This window comes from Tenrec ecaudatus, chromosome 11 (assembly GCF_050624435.1).
Source record: "Tenrec ecaudatus isolate mTenEca1 chromosome 11, mTenEca1.hap1, whole genome shotgun sequence".
Taxonomy (NCBI): domain Eukaryota; kingdom Metazoa; phylum Chordata; class Mammalia; order Afrosoricida; family Tenrecidae; genus Tenrec; species Tenrec ecaudatus.
In genome coordinates, this window is record NC_134540.1 from 58,227,934 (window position 1) to 58,251,414 (window position 23,481).

General features: G+C 41.3%; 1 protein-coding gene and 1 pseudogene across 4 annotated transcripts in view; one reads left to right on the forward strand and one right to left on the reverse strand.

Annotated features, from left to right (window-relative positions):
• CTNNA2 (catenin alpha 2) overlaps positions 1-23,481 on the forward strand; it is a 1,186,106-nt gene that overhangs the window by 680,068 nt on the left and 482,557 nt on the right. The gene's annotated exons all lie outside the window — the stretch shown is intronic.
• Positions 5,508-6,720, reverse strand: LOC142460725 (nucleophosmin pseudogene; annotated as a pseudogene).

Consider the following 23,481-nt stretch of genomic DNA (forward strand, 5'->3'; position numbering starts at 1 on the left):
TGCACCCATTTTGTCTTCAGCAATTGCCAGGAGGGTGAGCACCACAGAATGCCAGTTTGTTAGAAGAAAATATTATTGCATTGAGAGAGGGTTTGAACAAAGGCCCCAAGTCCATCCACTACCTCAGTGTATTGTCATATAAATATATGTACCTAGGCCACTACCTATTTTTATTAATTAATGTATTTACATAGGTACACACCTATGCTTATACCTCTACCCATAGCTTTGCTTCCTAGCTCTTTCTTCTGTTTCCTTTTACCTTCCTCCTGCCCCACCATCATGCTTGCCCTCTTCCCTCTTAGTAATTCCTCTCAGCTAGATTGCTGTTGCTCCAAGACCCCCAGGAGATCTGTCTGTTTCTAAGTGGAAATTGATCAGGAGTGCTGGAGGTGGTGATAAGAGCTTTTCATATAGAAGAAACACAGTCACAAAGGTACAGTGATGACCTTTGGAAACAACAAATATCGATGGTGCAGTTCAGGGGAGGTAGGGGACAACATCAAACATGAATGTAAAAAGATAGTCAAGAGTCAGATTAAGAAGTGCTCTCTGTAGACATTCATAATGGTTTGGGATTTTGGTTTTTATATGGTGAGGTTCTATGAAAAAGTTTTAGACAAAAGACAACAATAATGAAGTTTCACTTTTAAAAAGGTTCTCCAGCAACTATGCGCTCAGAAACAGTATAAGATATTGGCAAAAGTTTGGAAATATACTAGTTACAGTCTTGTCGGTAGAATCAAAGCAAGAGGTTTCAAATATCCTCAAATATCACATTAAAAATGGGAGCCGTGGGACTGAGAATGGAAAAAATGTACAAAGATTCCAGAAATGCTTTCCTCTACCTATTTCCCTATCAATGATTCCGATTCCAGCTCTAGAAACCTTTCCCAGATTTGATGGGTTACGTAGATCATCCTTTCTCAGCTATGATATTTACTTTTGCTACTACTCTATATCCCTTATTTAGCCCAGTCATGATTCTGTTCTATATCCTTTACTAACTTTGTCTCCTGCATATACCTCATCCTCTCCGCTAATAAAAAAAAAGCAGCTAGAAATCAGGGAGTCTTGATTACCTTTCTCTAGCAACTGAGTTTGGGTGAATCTGGGATAGACCTGACGAAATCTGACCAGTCAAACTGGAGTTTCAGAAAAATAAAGATTTGATTCAAGGAAGTGGTGGGGCTTTTGTTGTGGTAGTTTGGTTTGGGTTTTGCTTTCAGTTGATTCTCATGACAAGACTGATAGATTCAACTTTGGGCAGGTTTTCTAATTTAACTTTGATTTTATTTGGATATTTTATGATCCCCAATGAGAAATCACAGTGTGGAAGTAGAGACAGTCCTCACATTAAATATTCATCCTTGTTGCTCATAAAGCAGTCCAATGCTTCACTGTGCAGTAAAGGTTAAAAACTCACCTCCACTCCCATGGAGTTGATTCCAATTTATAGCAAACCTGCAGAAGGGATTTGAGGTTGCAGATATTTGGAGGAGCAGATAGCCTCATATTTTCCCCAAGAAGCTGCTGTGGGGCATCGAACCATTGACCTTGTGGTTAGCAGCACAATCCAAAGGCACCGCCACGACTCCTTTCTTTCACTAAACCCACTGCCTTTGAGTTGATGCCAACTTCTAGTGACTCCATTGTTTCTGAGGCCGCCAAACCTGACAAGAGCAGATAGCCTCATCTTTCTTCAGCAACACAGCAGGTGGTTTTGAACCTCTGACCTTAAGGTTAATAAATCATATTTAGCATTTTCTTTTGTTGCACAGAAAAGCAAAATAAGAAGTACATGCACCTGTTCTGACTCATCTACACATTCCAGTTAAATATGTAAAGACAGGACTAGAACAAGATCTTGTTAGAATCCCAGAGATTGCTGGTAAATGGTATCTGGGACGACATCAGTCAAGAAACTTTTATATAAGAAGTTATTTCATGGGTTATAACTAATTCCTCATCCTGGGAGCAGTTTGGGTTATCTGTTCCCAAATAAATTCCCTTGCCATTCCTCTGAGTGGTGTCCCTTGCCATTCTCCCTCCTCTCACACAGCACCTCAATGAGAGTTTCTCCTGAGATAGACCCCCTTTCCTAGGGAGTCTCCTTGTGAGGAAGCTGTGTAGAAACAGAGCTCATGGCTGATGCCACTACCCATGGGGAAGTGTGGGTGAGAGTCCTAAGTGGAACACCAGATGGTGGTAGGTGGATAAGGGTGTGTGGGGGATCCCTTCAGAAGCCTGTGGGCCACAGTCAGCTGCGCCCTGCTTCTTGCCAGCTTTTCGCCTACAATACCTCCTTGGTCCTTAAACCCAGCCTCAGATGTACTGGAGGCTTGACTGTCACAGGCCTTCAAACCATTTCATTCCAGGGTGACTCCTTACTTTACCTTTCTACCCTCACACAGAATATTGAATCAGAATTTACATTTTTAACAAGATCCCAAAGAGATGATTATAAATCTTGTTAAATTATAGGTTTTGATTTAGTCTCTGTGGAATGGAGATTGAAATTCTCAGCAGGAGATTGAACCCAAATGAAATGGTTGGAAGCCCGGGGTGATCACAACTTTACTATGCTGTGAGCTTTTTTCTCCATAAGAAGCCATGGGATTTTTTTTTAATGATAGGTTCATAGCCAATTCTCTCTCAATCATTATGGATAACTGCTAATTGATACTCAGTACCATTAAAAATATATTGTCTTTTTTTGCGTTTTTGGTTATGGTTTCTAGTTAGAAGTGTGTGTTTTTTGTTGTTGTTGTTTTTGTTTTGTTTCTCACATCTATCGTGAAATTTAAACACACTTTTATGGTGAATTTAACTTTTTATTATGAAATTGGTCAGAAGATCATCAGTTTTATTTTCCACGATTTGTACACATTTTGCTTCAGCCCACTCATTGCAGTCCCCGTAATGCGTCAACAATTCTCCTTGCTCTTCCCTGGTCCCATTTCTTCTTTCCTAGCCCTTCTGTGACCTTAGGTCGATGCTGCTCTTTTGATCTTAAATGGTTGATTAAGGTGTGCATATCTCATGAGTGCTATTGTTTCCCGACTTCTAGAGCTATTGTTTGACTGAAAATTGAGCTGTGGGGTGAAGTTCTCTTCCAGACCTATAGAGTATCTAAGGGCTTCCGCCAGTCCATGGAGTCCACGTCTCTGATATTCTTGACTGGGAGACATTAGCAGTTGATCAGCTTAGATGGCCCATTTCCAGCTTTTAAGACCCTTGTCACTACCCACCCAAGTAGTATAGAGAACTACATCTAAAATATAGTAACTCTATTATGTTAATTGACCTCCGTGTTCTCCAAGACTATGGTCCGGAATCCTCAGACACAGTGACAGTACTATGGGGAAGAAGTTTCCCAGTGACTTAAAACTTGGAAGAAGTTAGTGTTGAAGTAGACTATTTCCCATGTGAGAAGGAGGGTTTGCTTTTAGTAACTATAAATCTATGAACAACAACATTAAATAAGATTCATAACAACAGAGGAGAGAGTAGAAATAGACTAAAATGAGCCAAACGGACCGAAAGGGAAAGAGTATAAATTAAGACTAGTTATGCTGGCAGAGAGCAACATCTTGGACCTAATAGGATATCTGCTTCCCCACCTCTCAAACACCTACAGCCCCGACCCTCAGGGAGCTTACAATCCAGGAGGAAAATGGATCTAATCCAATCGCTTCCAAAATGCATCATTAAAAGGACAGTAACTCCGAAGAAGTGTATTAGCTGCCGCATGAGTGTAACACAAGGGAGTTTCCGTCTGGAGAACGGAAAGCCCATTCCTGAGGAAGACACGCTTAAGGAAAGGTCTGCAGGGTGAGTAGATGGAAATAGGTGACCCAGGGGCGTGGAGACCGTGGCACCGGCCGAGAGAACAGGAGACTAAATAAATATACATTTTCCAAAAGGATGGCAATGTAAAGGGAGGAGGGAAAGGAGGGCAAGATTTTTCAGTTCTGTTTCCTTTGTTTCAGAAAGAATTTTCTTAGTGCAAACGATGTCTTTGCTTCTGTATCCCAGCTTTTGCTCTGAATGCTTTTATGAAACCCTGGTGGATATAGCCTTGAAGCTTTGAATATATGTTTTGAAGTGGCTGAAGTCTGCCCTGAGAAGGACAGTAGTCTAGGATCTGCAGAGAAGCTGAAAGCCCTCAGAGCCCAGTGGTGTTTTTTTGGGGGGAACTTCCATTGCTTTGAGAGTTGGGTGTGCTCCCACCAGCCCCAAGACGTGCACCAGCCCTGATCCCCAGATGCAAGCCAGGTGGGAAACTTCATTACGACCTGAGAATAGAAATGTGTAGACACTGGCTGGACTGCTTAAGAATGCTGTCAGCCATAAAGAAATGTCCGCTTCCTTTGCAAATGTTTTTTGAATGTGTAAGCCACTCCTGCATCAATTTTTATTGAGTTTGATATTCATGCACTATCACTACATAAAGAAGACCACGTTGTCTCACGGGGTGATTAGGTGCCGAGCTACAGAGTACAGAGCAGTCCTTTGCCCTGCTTCTCCCTTAGGAATACGCCCCTGAGTTCACAGCTTCTGCTTCAAGACAAATGGTAAGAAGACTGAGACTCTAGAAAGATAAATCCAAGACAAGAGTGAACATAATGTCTACCACCTCGTTCTACCACAACTACTCTACCATCTCAAGTCTCATATAATGAAAATTTATATCCCCTAGAAATATCCCACGCTGCCTTGTAAATCATCAAGGAAAGATTTACTTTAGTTCAGTCCTATTAGGTGTATTTTATTGTACTCTGAATCATTGGTACAGAATACATATGGCAAGTCTTAGAAGGCCAGGGTATCAAAATAAAAAGGGAAAATCCATCTGAGTGGTTCTCTTGGATAAACAGGTACCCGCTCCAGTAATTCAGTGTCAGAAACGGAAAGACTCTCAGAGCGGTCAGGATGCTGGAGTTGCTGGACCTCTCTGACTAGCCAGCAACCTTCTCTCGAAAACTGTGACTTTCCAAGAACATTTTTAACGTAGCCAAGTACACATAAGCAAAGGAATATCTGTGTCTTTCCATGCAGAGGTGGAGCAATTGGTTGTGTGTTCAAAATTGTTATCATAAAACAGACGATTAACACAGTGTATCTTCTCACTTGCTACGTTAGAACTTGAATTTTGATATTAAGAAGTTGTATTAAAAAAAAGAAGTTGTATTTTAAGAAGAAGCTAATATTTTAATGTCATGACTATTCCTGCAATTTACCGAGCCTTCCACAGGATGAGATGTTACCTTTTTCTACATCAATCAGACAAAACAATAAATATATTTTTCATCAAATACAATTCCCACTTCTTTCTGTGTTAAAACTATATTTATTCATAAAAAGGTATAATTTAAATTATATTAAAAGCTTCTGCTTCTTTTTTTTTTCCAACTGGGTCTGGGAGATGTTATTTATTTAACCACAGTTCTTTCTTTAACAAAGTATTAAAAGGCTAGATAAGGAGTAAAGAGAAACAGAGCTACTTTATTAAAATACTGAGTTTTATTTCACATGTATATTTTTGTCTCCCCACCATTTCCATTTGTCTGCCCACTGCTACTACTCTGTCCTATCATAACATTCCATACATACTTAGAACCAAGCAGAGGGTGGAGTTCCATCTTTACAAACTAAACAGGCATTTTAGACAACACATTCTTGGCAAAGGAACCTGGACGACATGTATCAGACACGGTAGGGAAAGTTCTCACTCTGCATTATAAAAAAGGACGGCCAGATAGCAACTGTTACAGAAATGAAATAAGACGGAAAATTTCAACAAACTGTTCAAACTATTTTCTTAAAGAGACTTCCTCCACTGCCAGAGATCTTGAATAGCCTCCTGGTCAGTCATCCGGAAGCAATTCTTCACATAATTGATGAATTTGGCTTCCACTTTAAGAAGAGAGCCACCCTTTTCTATACTTGCTTGCATTTTTGCTTTAATGTCTTCTACAGAACTAGGGCCTTTCGGTGTTTTCGGAGTTTTTTCCTGTTTTTTGAATGATTCTTGACCTTTGGATCTTGGTGTTGATGGTTTTGAGTCTTTTCCATTCTGGTTTGATTTTTGTGCATTTTTGGCTGGAGTATCCCGTACAGATTTCTTCACTGGAGCTTTTTCTTCAGTTTCATCATCATCAAAATCATCATCATCTTCTTCATCATCATCGTCGTCATCGTCATCATCATCTTTTTCTTCATCAGCAGCAAGTTTTACCTTTTTCTGTGGAACCTTGTTCCCGCTTGTGGGTGCAGACCTCTTTCCTAATATACTTAGAAGCTTCACCTCCTCCTCCTCGTCATCATCCGACTCTGCATCTTCTTCCACAGCTACTAAATGCTGTCTGCTAATATGCACAGGTCCTGAGCCACACTTCAACCGTAAGACCACTGGTGGTGTTATTTCAAAGCCCCCAAGGGAGACCGTTGGCTGTACGGACATTTTCAAAGTTGTCAATGTTACTTTAATTGGGCTGCCTTCATAATTCATTGCTTCTGCTTCAACAATATGCAGCTCATCCTTTGCACCAGCACCTAAGCTGACCATTCTTAAAGATAACTGGTGCTCATTTTCATCATTATCAACCTTAAAGTGATAATCTTTGTCGGCTTTTAGTTCACAACCGAAAAGATAGTTTTGGGGCCTCAGGGGGCTCATGTCCATGTCCATCGAATCTTCCATGGGGTGGTGACACGCACTTCATTCAGAGAAGTGGAAAACGGAGGTAAACCACTGCCGTCGCTACACACGGCAGTGCAGGACGGAATCACACCAGGGAAAAGCAAAAGTTTCTGCTTCTTAAAGTGACATTTTTGAAAATCAGGTATATAGTGGCAGGTTTTTTCCCCCCAATAATTAACATAAGTATTTATTTTAGTTAAGATTTATTTTATAAACTAAATTCTAATATTATTTATATTTTTATTAGAAATATTTCATTACCTTTATTTCCATTTGGAGCTTTTCCTTTCAAAACCATCTTATTGGGCACTAATACAGTTATCATATCATTCATATTAAACAATGTCGAACAATTGTTACCAGTTTCAAAACGTTATCTTCCTTCTTGATCTCCTTGATGTCTGCTCCCCTTTACTGCCCTCCCCCCTGGACCCCCAGGAACCCTTACTCTACTTGCCTTCTCTGTAAGTTCATCAACTCTGGCGGGTCACATAATGAAACACAGTAAAACGTATAACCAAAAATTCAAGGGCGCTACCCACAATGACAAACGATAAACCCCAATATAAAAAAAAAAAAACCAAAAAATGTTTTTAAAAAACCCCAAAATGTTGCAAACCAGATCAGGCCTAACGTGTATCAGAAGGGAAAATGAAGTGATGAGGTTTCAAGCATTCAAGTCAGGTTCATCATTTTGATTTCTCCAAGACTCTGTTTGATAGTCAGTCTCTTCCCATCCCTCAATTATGGAGAGAGGGAAACCACTGGAGGTTTATTTCCTGTGCAGGTCTCACACATGTATCCAATATATTTTGATATAAAATTTGAATTAAAATGTGCTTGGCACTTCCTTAGAGTGTTATGAGATCCATACAAGTCAAGAAAGTTATCTTGGACCAAATGATCAAGAGTCCACCTGCTAACAAAACAAAGTTTCACAGTAGCCGCTATGACCAGGGCCATCAACCCAGAGTTGTAAAACGAACAGAGGGCAAGCTCACTTACCTGTCCAAGATAATGTTGACTTAAATCCGAAGGTAATTCCCTTAGGCGGGGAAATGTTGCCCCTTTGCCACAGGATCACACTTGCCATTCCCCATAGTTTGAAATGTTGCCCTGTGCACTTGCTTCTGTCTCCTGCTTAGCCGCTCAGGACACCAGGGACTGGTTTTCTCTCATTTTCTTTGTTCAGTCGAAGCTATACAGAAACCTCTATTTTGGTTTTTCCATTTCTTTTCACCATTTTATGACTTAAAAACTGCCCACAAATATGGATGAAATGTCCTTTCCAATTCTACAATTGTGGTGTTCATTGCCACTGGTAGAGTGGAGCTATTTACCACACACCAGAGAAGAACTCATCTGACTTCTGGAGAACAACTAGCTTAGACTGAAATGAGATTTATCTTTTCTTTTTTTTTTAAACAATTTATTAGGGGCTCATACAACTCTTATCACAGTCCATACATATACATGCATCAATTGTATAACGCACATCTGTACATTCTTTGCCCTAATCATTTTCTTTTTTTTCTCTTTTCTTTTTTTACATTTTATTAGGGACTCATACAACTCTTATCACAATCCATACATATACATACATCAATTGTACAAAGCACATCCATACATTCACTGCCTCAATCATTCTCAAAGCATTTGCTCTCCACTTAAGCCCTTTGCATCAGGTCCTCTTTTTTTTTCCCCTCCCTCCCCGCTCCCCCCTCCCTCATGTGCCCTTGGTAATTTATACATTGTTATTTTGTCATATCTTGCCCTATCCGGAGTCCCCCTTCCCCCCCTTCTCTGCCGTCCCTCTCCCAGGGAGGAGGTCACATGTGGATCCCTGTAATCAGTTCCCCCTTTCCAACCCACTCACCCTCCACTCTCCCAGCATCGCCCCTCACACCCTTGGTCCTGAAGGTATCATCCACCCTGGATTCCCTGTGCCTCCAGCCCTCATATGTACCAGTGTACAACCTCTGCCCTATCCAGCCCTGCAAGGTAGAATTCGGATCATGGTAGTTGGGGGGAGGAAGCATCCAGGATCTGGGGGAAAGCTGTGTTCTTCATCGGTACTACCTCGCACCCTGACTGACCCATCTCCTCTCCTAAACCCCTCTATGAGGGGATATCCATTGGCTGACACTTGGGCCTTGGGTCTCCACTCTGCACTTCCCCCTTCATTCAATATACAAACACACACACACACATATACATATATATATATACACATACATACACAAGAAAATTGTGGATGTAACTCAATAAACATTGAGTTCTTGCTGTCTTAGAGCAGTGGCTCTAAACCTGTGGGTTGGGACCCCTTTGGCAGTCAAATGCCCCGCTCACAGGGGTCGCCTGATTCCTAACAGTAGCAAAATGACAGGAGGTAGCAACGAAAATAATGTTATGGTTGGGGAGGGTGTCACCACCACATGAGGGACTGTATTACAGGGTCGTGGCACTAGGGAGGCTGAGAAGCACTGTCTTAAAGCCTCATATTAAGAATGTTCCCTTCCTTTTAATAGTTTGGTTTGGCTTATGTGAACCACCCACTCCCATCAATTAAATTCTAACATAGCAACGTTTTAAAATCACTATCGACTCATTTTATTGGGGGCTCTTACAGCTCTTTATCACAATCCATACATCTATCCATGTGTCAAACACATTTGTACATAGGTTGCCATCATTTTCAAAGCATTTTCTTTCTACTTGAGCCCTTGGTATCAGCTCCTAATTTTAGCAACCTTCTATAAGGTTTCTGAATCTGTACACCTTTGCCGGAACAGATACATAGTCTTTCCCCCAAAGAGAGGACGGTGGATATGAACTACTGACCTTGTGGTTAGCTCCCCAAGGCTTAGTCAATAGCACCACCAGCCTTATGTGACAATCTTTTCAAAACACTGATTTGACAAGAATTCACATACCAAGGCTAGTACTATAATTTTCTTGGGTAACACATCCTTAACTCAATGCCACCCTTAGATAATTAGTGGGACATGGCCGACAAGGTGAACATATAGCAGGCTTCAGAGGGAAGTGTCCTTAAACAACTATAATTTTCACAAACTTGATCAAACAGGTACAGTATGGATGGCATGATATTTCAATGACAGTAATACTTCCCAAAAGAAGTATTAGCCATGCGGGAATATTTAAATGCTTTCTAAAGAGATATTGATGATCTAAAAGTTGGAATATATAGTGTGATAATGGGGTTAAGTTAACTTCTGTAGGTTCAGGATTATCCCATGATATTATATATAACCTATATAATATATAACATAGTCTGCTAACTCCATATGGTAAGCTATAGTGCTTTCTTTTCATTAGTGAGTGTGTCAAGTCCTCTTGAGTGAGCAACCAGGCTGTGTCATCCCCATACTGAAGGTTGATGAGTGTGATGGGAAGACATACATCTAGATGAATGTATTTATCTCAGACAGTAAGATAGAGCTCCCTTTTCTCCTCCCCTCCCCCAAATTCGTGAAAGACTAAGCAATATATTTGTAGAGTATTCAGCAGTGCATGGGTAGTATATTCACACTGAGCTTGCTTCATATCTTTGGTATGTTAAATGACATTCACAGGGAAGGAGAAGAATGGTATTTCACAAGTTACACTGAATGGACTGTCTATCTTCCATGTGTGATTTCCCTTTTCCCGTGAAATGGGCTATGAGGAATGTCAGCGGGTGGTTGCTTTGCATGGTAAATAGTAGAGATTTGGAGTCAAAAGAGTCCCTGGATAGCACTAATATTTAAGTGCGTGTCTATTAACTTAAAGGTTGGCAGTTTGAATCCACCCAAAGGTGCCTGGGAAGAAGGCCTTATAACATACTTCCAGGTGTTCCCCATCATTGACAACTCTGTGGGGTACAATTCTACCCGGCAGCGCGTGGGTGACCTTGACTTAGAGCCAATTCTATAGTAATTGTTTTTTAGAAATATGCACTGTCATCGAGTTGACCCTGATTCATAGTGACCCTGGAGGGCAGAGGATAACAACTCTGCAGGGTTTCCGAGGTTGGAGATTCTTTGAGAGCAGACAACCTCATCTTTCTCCTGCAGAGCGGCTGCTGCCTTTGAACGACTGACTTGGGCTACACGTCTCACTGTTAACCATAATTATACCACCACGGTATATAGAGTAAGCCACTTTTATATAGTGAGCACTAAATGTATAAATATTAGGGTGGAGGGATTCTAAATAAGGATAAAATTTATAAAAGCAGAACAATTAAAAAATAGTTGAAAGCCTTGGTTGGCCATCTGGCAAATATGCGATAGCAGACAGTAAGAGAGTCTTTTAATGAATGCTCTCTGCCTGCAAACTGGAAGGCCACCGCGTTTCCCTTGGATCCCACTGGAGCATGAATCATCACCGACCACTGTGGGAAGACTTTTCAAAGGAGCTGGTTGCATCTTATCAGCAAGTAGTATGTTCATGGCTAATCACTTGTCACTTCTGCAAGACACCACTTTTAGAAAGTATTGCCCAACTGCTTCTTTTTCCTTTATAAATGTATTATTCATATCTATATAAACAGCAGTTCACTGAATTCATTTCAAGAAGTCCATTGATTCTAGTAAATTATTAGACACAAGTAGCTGTCACTCCAGCAACGCTGTAGAAACGCCCTGCTCAGGATTTCTGGGAACTAACTCTGGGGACGAAGGATGAATAAAAATACCATTCCATCTGTTAGCCAAGCTGACTGCACCAAATAATTTGGGACTTAATTACAAAGTTGGCTACATTTTCAAAATGAGATTTCCAAAGGCTCAAAGTTTATTTCAATCCCCGGTGCTTGTTTCCTCCAAGGATTGCCAGTGGTGGTTTGGAATCTGAGTTTCAGAACCACTGTCTGCTGAAGACCCCAGGGGTCCGAGTTGGACCCAGAGCCAAAGAACGAAACTGGAGCAAACATCTTCTCCCCCTTCTTCTCTCTCTTCCTCTGTGCCTTGATCAGTCCTAAGTGAACCTGACGCTTCACTTACCCCGGAAACACTGCCCTGGGAAAGTATAGAAACTATTAGTCGATCCTTATTTACAAGAAACCTCTGAGAGGGGGATAGAGACAAGGAGCATATGAACAGAGGCATGTAAACTTTCACAGTGCAGGCTGTACAATGTTTTTCAGCGCTCAACCTAAATGAAGGAGCCCAGCTTTGAAGAACTGTGTGCCTTCGCTTACAAATAGGAGGGCGAACAAAGCACAGACGTCAAGATAGATTTTGATTTCATAGATATACTAAATATTTTGTAATAGCGTATCTCAGATTACACAGGACATACTTCTACTGAAATAAAATTACTTCGTCAAATTTAAATTCACCTGAGTGACTTGTGCTTTTATAAATGATATCTGGCAGCCCTACCTACAAACCAACTATTTTGTTCAGATATCTGTTTTACAAACATTAGTGATCCTTTTAATACTCAAAAATATGACTCTTGATTAGCAAAACTTTGAAAATTTTAAAGGCTTTTTGTTTCCATTACGACATGCAGTTTGTTTACTGGAATATAGATGATCCAAGTGGTGTGTATTCCCTACACTGATAGACTTGGTTTAGAGGAAAAAAAAAAGAGTAAGATTCAAAATAACACAGTAACCATTGTATTTTATTTTATTCTATGTGATGTCTTGATCATAAGTCATTTAATAGCTGGAGAAAGGAGAAGGTTAAATTATCAATGCCACCCTTCCTGTTAACCAAGCCCCAAACCAGACTATTCTTCACTCAACTAATTCTCTAACATTCCAAATCCAGTCCATCATTCATATTAGCAGGTCTACCTTCAGAATTTAGCCAGAATCTGTCCACTTTCTGCCCCATCTATTGCTAACACCCTGGTCCCAAACACCATCATTTCTCACCTGAATGATTGCAACAGCCTTCGGTCGGGCCTGTCTCTGATCCCAACGTTGCCTTTTTGTTTGCTCTCCGCTCAGTATCCTTCCCGAGCTTGTGGGTAACCTAAGTGCGAGGAGTTACTTAAACCCCCAGTGGTTCCCAATCTGACTCGGGTAAAATCACAACCGTCAACCCTATTGACTGCCACACTGGCCTTCTTGCTGTTCCAGACTTGCCTCCGGAGCAATGCAGTTACCTTGACCTCTGCTTGCCAGGACTCCTTACAGTTCTATCCTTACAGGATTGCTCCCGAATCTCCTTCAAGTCTTCATTCCAATGTCTCATTATTGTGCAGAAGCCAGAATCCTCCTCTACCACCGTGGAAAACAGTTGGTCATTTCCTTAACTACTGAACATAGAATTGCCATAAACCTAACCAAACCCAGCGCCTTCACAGTGACTCGATGGCCCTGGGGTCTTCAGCAGACAGTGGTTCTGTAACTCAGCTCTGGGATTTGAATTTGAATCGTCAGTTTTGAGGAGCAGGCTTACACTTGACACAGAGTGCCACCCAGTCTCCTTAGATTGCCACCAGACTCAGCATCTCCTCTTCTAAGCATACGCCCCAAATAATTAAAACCAGGCACACAAACAGATACTGTATACCACGGAAATACTATTCTCAACCAAAAGGAGGATAATAAAATGTTATATTTTATATCATTCTGACTCGTAAAGACCCTCGAAGCAAGAGCAGCACTGCTTGGCAGGGCTTTCCACGGCTACACTGTGGATGGGAGGAGTCTGAGACGGCTGAGCTGCTGACTCTGTGGATTAGCAGCTCACGCTATGTTCTCAGGAAATCCACTCGCCGTTGCCATCAAGGTCACTGATGTCCTTGAGTCAATTCTGACTCCTAGCTACCTGATAGGATAGATCTGCCCTTGTCGGTTTCCATGACTGTCACTCTGGACAAGGCTAGAAAGCCTCATCTTCCTCCCGCAGAGCCGCTGGTAACTCTGAAATGCTAACCTTGTGTCGGAGCCCAGAGTGTAAATCTCTGTGCCATCAAGGCTACTCATCACGCCAATGGTAGCATCTTAATCGGCTAGAAGGAGCGATGGGGTCCTGGTTCATGCTGCAACATGTGCCGATACACTGGACTGAATGCAGTAAGTGGGTCACAGAAGGACAAATATTGTGTGGCCCTACTTACATGAAATAGGGAGGTAAGGCAAATGGACAGAGGCCAGAGCTTTTTCTAGGTTACCACACATGTTTGAGCAGGGCCGATTGGAAAATATTGTGTCAGGAACACTGTTAATGATCATAGAAAGCGCTGGGAACAGAGCGTGGTTGTGCTTGTTGCTGAGACGGGCCGTTGAACTGGTTTTGACCCCTAACGCCCGTGCAATAGGACAAAACACTGCCTGGTCTCATGCCATTCTCACCACAATCGCTACATTTTGTCCCATTGTTGCGGCAAGATGTCAATCCATCTCATTGTGGATCTTCCTCCTTTTCGTTGGCGTTCTGCTTTGCCAAGCCTGATGGTGCCTTCGTCCAGGGACTGGTCCCTCCGAATAATGCATCCAAAGGACACGAGATGGAGCCTTCTCCTCCATGTTTCTAAGTCATTGATTCTCAACCTTCCTAATGCCCCAACCCTTTCATACAGATCTTCATGTGTGGTGACCCCCAGCCATAAAATTATTTTTGCTGCTACTTCCTAACTGTAATTTTGCTACTGTTATGAATCAGGCGGCCCCTGTAAAAGGGCCACTCAACCCCTAAAGGGGTCGCAACCCACAGGTTGAGAACCAGTGTTCTAAGGTATATTCTGGCTGTACTTCTTCCCAGACAGATTTGTCTATTTCTTCGGCAGTCCGTCCACAGCACATTTAATATTCTTCAACACCATATTTCAAAGGCACAAGTTATGTTTCTGTCTTCTTTATTCATTATACATCATCTTGAGCGTAATTCGCATCACGGACCTATAGCATCGCTGTTGGTAGTTATTGTCCAGTCAGAGCCAACTAGCGACTTCCCAGGGGCCTGAGGGTAACTGCTCCCTAGCGTGGTCAGGGCTGTGACTTTGGGAAGCAAGGTGGCAGGTTTTTCTTCCAAGATGCCCCAGGGTAGGCTTGAACTACAATCGTTCAGCTATTAATAGTCAAGTGCTTAAACCCTTTGCACTACACAGGGAATCCCACTGATTTATACATGTAAACAGTCCTGAATTATCCCATGCTTTTGCAAATTTATTTTTTATGAAGACTTGTAAAAGCTCATTCACAATCATTGCAACTCTGTCCCATCAACCTTTCGTTTATTTTTTTTTCATTCTATGTACGTACTATTATCTCCATTGTATTTCTTTCCATATTTGTTTTGTTATCGTATATCTCTTCTGCTATAACGTAAACTCTTCGATGCTGACGTTTTCATTGTTCCTATACCCCAGGGCTTAGTGCCTACCACATAGAAAACACAAATGGCATAGTCTTGGGGGGATGGGACATAGAACAAGTAAATGTTAATGGCACAGTCACATTGTGGGGACGATCTGGGGGCTAGGAGTAGGAAGAGGTAGAGAAAGCCAAGACAACTTGGGGACGATGTGATAGGCAAGGGAATAGAGGGATTTAGATTCCTGAAGAAGTTTTAGGGACACATTGTAACTTGACCAAGATGATGTTGGGTTACCGAAATATACATTTGCCTCATACTGTAAAAGTAGCATTCCATATATCAATGGTCTTCGGGGGCTCTCATGTCTTCAGCAGGTTTTGAGAAGGCATTAGGATCATTAAATTTCCAGTTCATTCTGGGCTATGAGGATAAAGTCCACAGTAACCTGTAGCAACTGTTTTTCCCCAGAAGTTCATTGCCACTGTGCTTCCTCTCTTCTTATCCATGCTCCTCTATTCTTAATTTACATGACCCCAACAACACAGCTCCCAGGAAGCTCTCCCAAAGAAAAAGTGAGTCATATGATTATCTACATTTTAAACATTCATGTTGTTATTGGGGATAAAATCCACCTCCCCTGCTACCCCATTCTTGTTTTCCTTCATTTCCTCCTATAAGCCAACTCTTCACATGTTTGCATGTCTACTCTCTGGAATGGCCTTCATTTCCGGTAGATAGTCCAGCTCTCATCATTCACTTCCAATGTCACTTCTTGATGAAATCTTTAACTCCTATTGAGATCATTCATTGGTCTCTAGGATCTCATAGCATCATGTATCCTGTTGCATTATTTATTCATATGATGACGATTTACTGAGAAATCTGTCTCCCCTAGCAGTTGGAGGCCCTCTCTTTGTTTCTCTACCATAAAGTACAGCATATATAAGGTGTGCAATAAGTTCATACCTGATGACTTTATCTGGAAGATTCCTAGAAACCCCTTCTTGCTCCTGAGCATACTGTTTATGGTACATCCTGGTTTTGCTTCTATTGGTCTTTCAGACAAACATCTCCCAAGTCAAAACACATGATTTCTTATACATATAAAGATGTTTTGGTTGGATGGTATGCCCCAACTGGTATATAAACAAAATGTTTCACTTTTATTTATTTTATTAGTTTCTGCTAGTGGTAGTTATTCTGCTGGTGAAATCAAAGGACAAGGTAATCATCACCTTGTGGATTCTGTGAGGAATTACCATGTTGGTCAACCCATGTCATACAATGTTGGCCTGCTTTGAGAGAAAGCATCCTTCATTTTAATTCCTTGCATGATTAAAGTAATTCAATTACCATTCAATTTAATTAAACAGCTTCTATGATTTAATTTTAGTGAAGGGAAAATGATTACTCATTAAAATGATGATTGAATGATGCTTTTTTTATATTATTGCAGTAGATAATAGGAAAGAGCCTTTGAGATAAGTTTGGTAGTGAAAAAACCCTCTGGTAGTCAGTAAAATGTGTTATCAGTAATGAAAAAGGGGTTGTTGATATTGTTAATTAATAAGTGATGAATGAGTTTGGAACATGACACTTCATTTACCCCAGTAACACCACCCCAGGAAACTATAGAGAATATTAGTCTGTCACTCTTTACCAGAAAATTTCTCGAGTGAAAAAGAGACAGAGGTAGAGAAAGAGAGGAAGAGAGACAGAATAATATGTATATAGATGTATAATTTTAAAGTAAAAGTTCTAGTGCACAGCAGAGCATGGCACTCTGTAGAAATATCCAAATTTATTTAATAACATATTTTTCTATTTTTTAAAAATTAAGAACGTATAGTTAAAACTTTATGTCATAATATTTTCCACATTGTGACTTCCCTTAGAAGATTTTTCCATTTCCATCAGTGACATCTTTGGATTGCTTAATGCAAACTTGATAATGGAGGGAAATGTTTTTAGACAGTGTTGGGAATCTTTTTCTAAAGAAAGCTATTCTAAGCGCTCATGTTTTTAATATAGATTATTGGCTTTTTCCCTCTATGCAGGAAGATAAGCCTAATAAATGAGAAATGTTTGAATATTTAACAGTTTTTTTAAAGAAATGCCTTGCATTTGCCTTTTGAAAAGTTATTAATAAGTTCATCCTGTGCGTGTTTTCTAGGTGCCTTGGATGTTCTCATCAATAGTGTTCAAAGGAACCCATCAGGGACTTATATATAATAATGCACATTTCTGGCTCAATGGTCTAGTTCAGAAGAAAACATCAGTGTGTCAAACATCATTGACATTTTGGGAAATGGCGTTTCCTTGGTGAAATTCTTGCCTTCCATATGGGACCCGAGGTTCAATTCCCTCCAATGCAGCCATGACCCATCTGTTATCAGAAGTCTCTGCGCTGTTATCAATGCAAATGGGCTTCCAGACTCATGTGGACTAAGAAAAAGGGCCTAATAATCTACTTCTGATCATCAGTCCTTGAAACTCTTAGCTCATTATGGTCTAATTTGCAACCAATCATGTATGTGATGCAGGACTTGGCAGCATCTCATTCCATCCTGTCTGAGATTGTCTTGAGTCAGGGACTCACTCTACGACAGCTAACAAGCAAACTCCACACTGAGGATTTTGTGTATAGGCTCTCATTGCATATTCATAGCAGCCTCATAAAGAAGTTATTATTACTCTGGGAGATAAGTGAAAAGACAGGTAGTTAAGTTCACATCCAGGTATTTCCAATTTCTTAATTATAATTTTCTAGCAGCCTGCATTATCACATATATTGGAATTGTTTTACATTATGAGGCAGAGGGAACTGGCACAATTGGTACAAACTAAAAGGGAGAATAGTTGGTACAAGTCGGAACAACAGTTCTTACAAAGTAAGAATCAGAGCTCAGTAAGGGCTAGGAGAATCAGGGATGATAATGCTTCAAGACATCAATTAGACCGTGAAGCTTGTGCAGGAGTTTGCTGGTGAGAGGAACAAAGTGAGTAAATATAATTCAGAAATAAATTTGAGGTGGGTGGATTAAACTTCCCTCCGTGGATAGCTCTGATTATTGGGGAATCATTTTCTCCAGAAGTGCACCTGTTCTATTCTCATCACTTCTTTGGCTTGTGAGGGTATTTCTTATCACCATCAAGGCCAAGTTCTAGCGGTTTCTCTACGGCGTTCTCAGTTCTCCTGGTCCCCAGAAGCAGGAAATGAAAGTGTCTCCTTACCCTAAGAATCTGCTGTTCTGCAGTCTAAACAGCCCAAATCTTTACCCTTATACGTTAGATTCTGTGATTAGAAGATCTCATGTTATTGTACTTATCATTCTGTATTAGGGAATGGTTAAGAGAGTGTGTTGGCTAGTGTTCTCTAGAGAAACAAAACAAGGAATGCATGATAATATATATATATATATATATATATATATATATATATATATATATGAGAGAGATAAATGATGGGTTTATACAGCGAGAAGGAATATAACAGCTAATCAGTCCACACAGCAGTACAGAGGGCTCAGTTCCACTCACTCCTGTAGAACAGTTAATTTACTGTAACAATGTTGTGGGCTACTGGGTCTCAGGTCAAGGGAGCTGACAGTGGAGTCTTTCCTCGGGCAAGGCAGGCAGAGTCAGTCTGAAAGCAGCAAACAGCAGGGTGGGTCAGCAGTAGTCAGTAGCTCAGGAACTTGGTGAAACAGGCCTGGATGGGATAGCAAACTCAAGCAATGCAAAGAGACAGGATCCACTAGCCTAAAGTTCAAATGATGTGAACACCAGCAGCTTGGCGAAGCAAGTCTCCAGGGAGCCTCAAGCTCTAGTGACAAGATCCACAGGTTGGTCCACAAGTAGCACAGCAAAAGTTGAGGCATAGAAGTGGCTAAAACAGCAGCTTGCTGGTCCAAGCACCAGAGAGCAAGAGAGAAAGGGGGGGAGGGCCTTTCAGAGCCATGTATCTCTAGGCCCTCCAATCAAACTGTGACCTGATTAATCCCACATGCCCCTATTGGCAAGGTTGGAACAATAAACCCAACTATCACGGAGTCTGTTATAATATCATATAGATTGTGGTTTGAAGTACTACTTGCCATTTACCAGATGCGTGATAATTAACCCCTTTGAATGTCAGTTTTTTCCTTTATGAAATAGACATAACTAAGTTCCATATAAATGATAATGGAAATTTTGTAAAATAATGGAGCTAAGGCACCAACCAACTGTAAGAAGTATTCAATGTATAGGTTATTGTTCTTGAGAGCTTTCTTGATGTGTAAGAAGAATCCATAATCTTAGGAGTATATAAAAACAACAAGGATATATTAGCTCCTAATCCTCTGGGCTGGACCTAGAGAGTGTTTTGCTGATGTTGATTGAGGTCTCTCCTGTATTCACCTTCAACTTCTGGTTGAAAGCCTCAAGCACAGTTGCTTGGCTGCAGGCTGTGATGGTAGGGCAGGTATTCTCAATCCATTAGGCTAGCCAGAGGCAGGTCACATACTAGGCGTCACAGAGATCCAAAAAGCAACAAAAGGACCTTTCCTACTACATAAATACTTTCCAAGCTCTACTTGCATCATGCTTACTAATGTGTCATCATCTAAGAGCTCCATACAGCTAAGCCCAGAGTTGGTGTGAGGCAGAAATACAAAAGGGATACATGAAAGAGGAGAATTATTTGTGGGTTCTCAAACTTCAAATCTACCCCAAGTACCAGGACTAAATTTATTTTTCTTGAAATATATTTCAAAGTCACCAGCTGGTGAGCTGTTAATGAGTTGATATGTGTTTGTCTCCTGGCATATTAACGTGTGTGTGTTTAAGAAAGAGATTGTGAAATGGGGAGCATGGGGGGTAGAGATGGAAAATCAAGAGGCATTTAGGATAGCCAAAGGAGGCTTGTTGGTGCCATGGATTATGCATTAAACTGCTAACTGCAAGATTGGTTCTTAAAATCTTGCAGTTGTTCTTTAGAAGAAAGATGGGCAGTCTAATCCCATAAATACAAAGTCTTGAAAATTCAAAGACTCATATGACCCAGCAGTCCCCCTACTGGACATCCCCAGAAAGGCAAGAAACAAATCACTGACAGACATCTGTGCTCCAATGTTCATCGAGGCACAGTTCACAACGGCAAGGAGTTGGAAACAACCTAAATTTCAATCAATAGATGAATGCATTAAAAAACTGTGATACGTACATACAGTGGAGTACTACACATCCCTAAAAAATAGTGCTGAATGTATGAAGCACATCGCCACATGGGAAGAACTGGAGGAAATTGTGCTAAGAGAAGTAAGTAAAACAAAAAGAACAAGTACAATATGAGTCCACCGAGGTGAGCTTAAAAATGCAAAAAGGGCATAGGGAAACAGCTACTGTATACAAACATTCCTGGGATGAGGCATAGGAAGTATGGCAAGGGTCAGACCAAATTCAGGGGTACATATGGTAGCCATCTTAAAAGGAGCTGGGGAAAAAGACATGGGTAGTGGGCAACAGGGCACTAACCCACCCAAAGGGGAGGGTATTGTTTATATCACCACAGGAAAAGAGGACCAGTCTTCAACCTGGTGCTCCAAGACGTAAATGCAACATACTGACCTGAAGCAGAGAACCAATAGAGAGGTCTGAGGAGCCGGCCCCAATCCAGACTACATGGACACTCCACACTCCCAGCAGAAGAATTCACTTCAGAAGACAGCACTAAAGTTACAGCTCAGGAAGAGGGACATGTCTGATCAAAGCACATAGGAGCAAATGAAGGGGGAAGAAGAGAGAGTAGAGCACACCCTGCCCCACGAAGCTCTGAGAATGATATTCCTGCTCAGGGCAGCCAATGCACAGAGAGGACCATAGGGCCAGTCCCACTATGAAATATAGCACCCTCACTGACCCATAGCATTATGGGAGACATCATAGGAGACACAATGCAGGAATTGTGCCCAATCTGACCCCACCACACCAAGGCGAAACACTAAGGGCAACAGAAGATCAAGGGCAGAGCAATGATGTCCTGAGGTAATACCAAAAATAGACTTTGAGGCCAGGGAGTGGCAACCCATCAGACTCTACCGGAAAACACTCTTAAAGGTCAACAAAAAGACCTTGAACTATTTGCAGATTTTTTGGGGGGTCATTGTTGTTGTTTTGTTTTCTTTTGTTACTTTGTCTTGCTCTGTGTTGGTTTTTGTGCATTTTATTATCTCTGAAGATCTATCTAGAAAAGATAGGGGAGATAAACAATCTGGAGTAGAAAACAATCGGACTGACAGTTTCAGGGGACATGGGAGAGGGAGAGGTGGGGGGAAATGAAAGGGGTATGAACATACCCAGGGACAAGGGAACAACAAGTGATCCTAAATTGATGGGGAGGAGGGTGTAGGAGGCCTGGTAGGGCTTGATCAAGGGAAGTATAACCAAGAGGAATTACTGAAACCCAAATGAAGGCTGAACATGAAAGCAGGACAAGAGGAAAGTAAAAGGAAATAGAGGAAAGAACTAGCAGGCAAAGGGCATTTATAGAGGTCTAAATATAGGCATGTATATATGTAAATGTATTTATATTTGAGGATGGGGAAATATATCTATGTGCATATATTTGTAGGTTTAATATTAAGGTAACAGATGGACACTGGGCCTCTCTCTCAAGTACTCCCTGAACACTGTTCTATTAAGCTGGCATTCCATGTTGCTCACCTTCCCGACATGATCGCTAAAGACAAAGTGGGTGCATAAGCAAATGTGGTGAAGAAAGCTGATGGTTCCCAGCTATCAAAAGATATAACATCTGGGGTCTTAAGAGCTGGAAGATAAGCAAGCGGCCATCTAGCAGAGAAGCAACAAAGTCCACATGGAAGAAGCACACCAGCCTGTGTGATCATGGGGTGTCCATAGGACCCAGAACAAAAATCATATCATTGTGAATGAGGGGGGAGTGTGGAGTGGGGACCCAAAGCCCATCTGCAGGCAACTGGACACCCCTTTACAGAAGGGTCTCGGGGAGGAGACTAGCCAGTCAGGGTGCAGTATAACATCGATGAAACAACCAACCCTCCTCTAGTTCTTTAATGCTTCTTCCCACCCCCACCCCCACGCTGCCACTATCATGATCCCAATTCTACCTTACAAATCTGGCTAGACCAGAGGATGTACACTGTACAGATCAGAGCTATAAAAACAGGGAGCCCAGGACAGATAAGCCCCTTAGGACCAATAGTAAGAGTAGCCATACCAAGAGGGTAAGGGAAAGGTGGGGGTGAGAAAGGAGGAACTGATCACGATGATCTACATATAACCCCCTCCCTGGGGGACAAGCAATAACAAAGTGGGTGAAGGAAGACAGTGAAAGACATGAAAAATAATAATAATTTATAAATTATCAATGGTTCATGAGGGAGGGAGGGTGGAGGAGGGCAGAGGAAAAATGAGGAGCTGATACCAAGGTCTCAAGTAGAAAGAAAATGTTTTGAGAATGATGATGGCAACAAACGTACAAATGTGCTTGACACAATGGATGGATTGTGATGGGTTGCATGTGCCCCCAATAAAATGATTTATAACAATAGAAAAATAAAGAAAATCCACAGGAGCCTTTCTACTTTGCCCTAGAGGCTCACAGTGCGTGAGAATCACCTTGATGGGTGTGCCCTTTTGGATGGGCCAACTGGGCAGCTTTGATAAGCTCATGACCTTGGTGAGAGAGTGAGGAGGGTTTCCAGCTCAGGCCCTCCAAGTCCACACCATCCTGTGCCCCAGGCATGTAATGAAGAGCAGGGGTGTCGGGCTGATAATGGACAATGAGCTATCTTCCATGTGCTGCTCGTGTAGTATTTTTGTGTTTGGTGCAGGGCTCATGCCAGATCCTGGGCAAAATATTGTCCCGGGGCCTGGCACAGCTTTTTTTTTTCTATCCAGTGAATATAGACAAATCATCTTACCTACCTGGACTTCAGCTTTCTCCTTTGTTTCACAAGAGCACTACATTTAATGACTCTGAAGTTATCTTCCAACTGTGAGACTGCAGTTTTATAATATTGCATTATTTCTTTTTCCCTCCCACAATCTCCCAGCTTATTGCTTTGAGGGCATTTATCAATGATTGGAACAGACCAAATAAATAAATAAACAAATCAATTTGGATCAAATCTTGGAGTGCAGTATCTCGAAGCTTGCCAGGGGTGACTATCTGAAGGCTTTTCCAACGGTGACCTTCCCTCTTTGTTTTATTTTTCACCTCCAAGAAGATGATTTTTAAATAAATAAATAAAACACATAGCAAATTTTGAATTACAAAGAACACTTAGATATCTCTAAAAGCCATTTGGTGACACAGCGTGAGGCTCATTTCTTCTGATGAGTTGATTTCCCCCCTTGAAATTTTCTTTTTGAGAAAGAAATAGCCATCCTTTCTGTCGGCCTTTTCAACAGAGTCACAAAATGCTATTAGCTGAAATGCTAACTCTAGATTCCCTTGATCCAAGAGGA